At 40.3% G+C, this 3,749-nt stretch overlaps 1 non-coding gene across 1 annotated transcript; it reads right to left on the bottom strand.

The window, feature by feature from the left end:
• Positions 1-225: 225 nt before the first annotated feature.
• LOC112799092 (small nucleolar RNA R71) lies at positions 226-333 on the bottom strand. The gene has a single exon (XR_003200677.1). It is a non-coding gene; the product is annotated as a small nucleolar RNA R71 (small nucleolar RNA).
• Between the last annotated feature and the right edge of the window lie 3,416 nt (positions 334-3,749).

Here is a 3,749-nt window from a genome sequence, read left to right as displayed (position 1 = left end):
GCTCAAGAAGATCCTAATCAACATTTGACCACCTTCTTGAGGATTTGTGACATAGTGAAATCCAATGGAGTCCACCTAGATGTCTATAGGTTGCTCTTGTTCCCTTTCTCACTCAGGGACAAGGCATCCAAATGGCTTGAATCATTCCCAAAGGAGAGCTTAACTAATTGGGAAGAAGTGGTGAACAAGTTTTTAGCAAGATTTTACCCACCTCAAAAGATCAATAGGCTAAAAACTGAGGTGCAAACTTTTAGACAACAAGATGGTGAGACACTTTATGAAGCATGGGAGAGATTCAAAGACCTAACAAGGAGATGCCCACCAGAGATGTTTAATGAGTGGGTTCAACTTCACATCTTCTATGAAGGTCTTTTCTATGAGTCAAAGAAGGCTGTGGATCATTCATCAGGAGGCTCTCTAAACAAGAAGAAAACCATTGAAGAAGCCATAGATGTCATTGAAACAGTTGCTGAAAATGACTACTTCTATGCCTCTGAAAGAAGTAACACGAGAGGAGTAATGGAGCTGAACCACATGGATGCATTCTTAGCTCAAAACAAGATGATCACCAAGCATCTAGCAGATCTGACCAAGAAGGTAGAGGAGAACCAAGTTGCAGTAGCCATCACCTCATTATCAGCTCAAGAAGGAGTAAACATAGGAGAAGAAGGTTATTGGGAGCAAGCCAACTATATTGGAAACTCACCTAGACAAGTCCATGATCCATACTCCAAAACTTACAATTCTGGATGGAGAAATCACCCCAACTTTGGATTGGGAAACCAACAAGACCAAGGGCAAGATCAGAGACGCCACAACCTCAACTCCAACAACAATGCTACTCATCAAAACACCTCACAGAGATGTTACCAACATCCATCTAACCCACCTTCTCAACCACCTAATCTCAACCCACCATCATCAACAGATGATAGGCTCTCAAAGATCGAAGCTCTACTTGAAAACTTATGCAGAGAAGTCGAAGACAACAAAGTGTTTAAGGAAGAAGTGCGAGCCAATATCAAGAACCAAGGAGAAAACATCAAGAGATTGGAGTCCCAAGTAGGGTATTTATCTCAACAAATTTGCAAACACACTGATGGATTCCCCAGTGATACAGAAAAGAATCCAAGAGGAGAAACAAAGAAGGTGAGATGGGAAGAATGCAAAATGATAACCACAAGTAATGAGGGGAGCATGAATGAAGTAGAACACCTCCAAAATAACCAAAAGGAAAGCCAGGAAGAAGGAAGCTATACAACTCAACTTACAGCCAAGGAAGAGCTAAAGAAGAAGGAGGTGTTGAACCCATATGCTCCTTTTCCCTACAGGCTTAAAGGTGGTGTAGCAGGGAGAATGTACTCAAGGTTCCTTGATATGTTTGCATTTCTTGATGTAAATATACCATTTATCAAAGCCCTCCAGCAAATGCCTTTCTACATCAAGTATATAAATCAGCTACTAGCCAAAATAAGTCCATTGAAGGGTGGACAAATAATAAAGATGAACAGGGATTGCAGTGCTCTCATTCAACCAGGGCCACCCACAAAGAAGGAGGATCTAGGGAGTTTCCACATTCCTTGTGCCATAGGAGGAACAATGATTGACAAAGGGCTTTGTGACTTAGGAGCAAGCATCAACTTAATGCCTCTCTCCCTCATGAAGAAGCTCCAAATCAATGAACTAACTCCTACTAATGTAATTATCAGATTGGCTAACAAAACTAAAAAATAAGCAATAGGAGTGGTTGAAAATGTGCTGGTTAAGGTTGGGAGCTACTATCTTCCCACATATTTTGTTGTTCTCAAAATGGATGAGAATCCTATCTATCCCATCATTCTTGGAAGACCATTCCTAGCCACAGCCAGAGCACTCATAGATGTAGAGCGAGGAGAGCTAGTGCTGAGAATACATGATGAGCAGCTCACTTTCAATGTTTTGAACCTCTCACAAGAATCAAGTCAAGAGAGCAAAGAATCAAGAGAAGAGCAGAATGAAGCACTGATGCAAGAAACAAGTAGTGAGGCACAAACAACACAATTGGAAACCATATTGGATGGGAAGTCACATATTCAAGAAGAATCTCATTCAAGGGTAATCCAAAGGGAACCAGAACCACCAAATTCATGCAGTGGAAACAACAAGGATCCCTTAGGGAAAGGAGCTATAGAGAACAAGAAAGCATCAAAAGATACAAAGAAGAAAGTTCCGAGGAGATGGAGAAATAAGAAAACTCCTACAGAAAGTTTCTCGCCAGGTGATGAAGTGATTTCTACATACTTTCCATCTATACCACCTCACCTCCCTACTATTCCATCTCAGCTGCCTCCTATGTACACTATCAACAAAATCTTATCTTTGGAGCATATGGAGCTTATCAACAAAGCCAATGGACATAAGTTCACTGCAAGAGGAGAGGATTTCAAGCACCACCAACCACCCTGAAAAGGGTCAACCGTCAAGCTAATGACGTTAAAGAAGCACTTCATGGGAGGCAACCCATGTTCTATACCTCTTTTCTTAAATCTCTAATAATAGTAATAAGACAATTTCCATAGAATTTCAAATCAATTTTAACAACTAAAATAAAGCTCCTCTACATGCAACATATAGTACATGATAAGTTTGGTGTTCAAAACACATCAAGTGAGGTTTGAACACACCCTATGAGGAAGATTTATTCTCCAAACTTGATGCACCATGTGATCACAAACAAGTTTGGTGTACCAACGTGCATGCATGAGAAGCTTAATGGTTGATTGATTTACATTCATGGAAAGCATTTAGTCATGCAAAAACAAAAGAAAAATAAATATTTTGTTAGTTCACAAATTTTTCCCACCAAAAATTTCAAATAACCCATTACATTTTCTTTTCGTATACAGGGAATCAAAAAGTACATTGATGGTACTTGATGGGGGAATTAAAGAAGTAAGATTCGGCCAAGGGAATTTCACACTTGTTTTCATGGGGAATGTCCTTGGAAGTGTTGCCATGCAACATTGGGAATAGATCATTTCGAAGACCGAACCAAGACCCTAAAAAGGAGTTAATCCTTGTGCTCACCTTGCACCAAACCCCAACCGTTCACTATCAAGGCCGTGCCATTGATCTACACCATTCAACTATCACCACCAATCTATATAAAGAACCCTCACCAATCTAGTCCTTCTGAAATATTCATCCAACCCACTTCTCTTCCTTATCTCAAAACACATTTCTCCAAAACACATTCAGCCTCAACCCAACCGAACTCTATCTTCAAACCCCTAATCTTTTCTATCTTCGCAATTCAAATCTCACTCATGACATCATCAAGTTCCAAAAGGAAAAGAGGAAAGGAACCCATGGAGCAGCCTTCCTTTGACGTTGGGAGATTCAAAACAGCCTTCCATGAGCTCGACTTTGAACGAATAAAGGACAAGAAGATACTGCCCGAATCAACATTCCAGTTCAATAAAGATGAATGTCCACAAATTTGGGAGAAGATTGAGAGAATGGGTTGGCAAAAGCTCACTAACCCGGAAGCAAGGGTAAATGCAACTCTCATTAGGGAATTTTATGCAAATGTGGTTAGACAAGACAAGACCATAACCCACACCTTCAAAAGCCATGTAAGAGGAATGGAGGTAGATTTCAGCCCAAATGCTATAATTAGAACACTTCATCTGAAAGCACCACAATTTGTTGAGCTCGGGTACCAAGAAAGAATGAACAATGGCCCCGACAATGATGAATTGGAAGAAATT

Source organism: Arachis hypogaea, chromosome 4, assembly GCF_003086295.3.
Source record: "Arachis hypogaea cultivar Tifrunner chromosome 4, arahy.Tifrunner.gnm2.J5K5, whole genome shotgun sequence".
NCBI lineage: Eukaryota > Viridiplantae > Streptophyta > Magnoliopsida > Fabales > Fabaceae > Arachis > Arachis hypogaea.
Note: the sequence above shows the minus strand (reverse complement) of the source record. Positions and strands in the feature narration are given on the sequence as shown.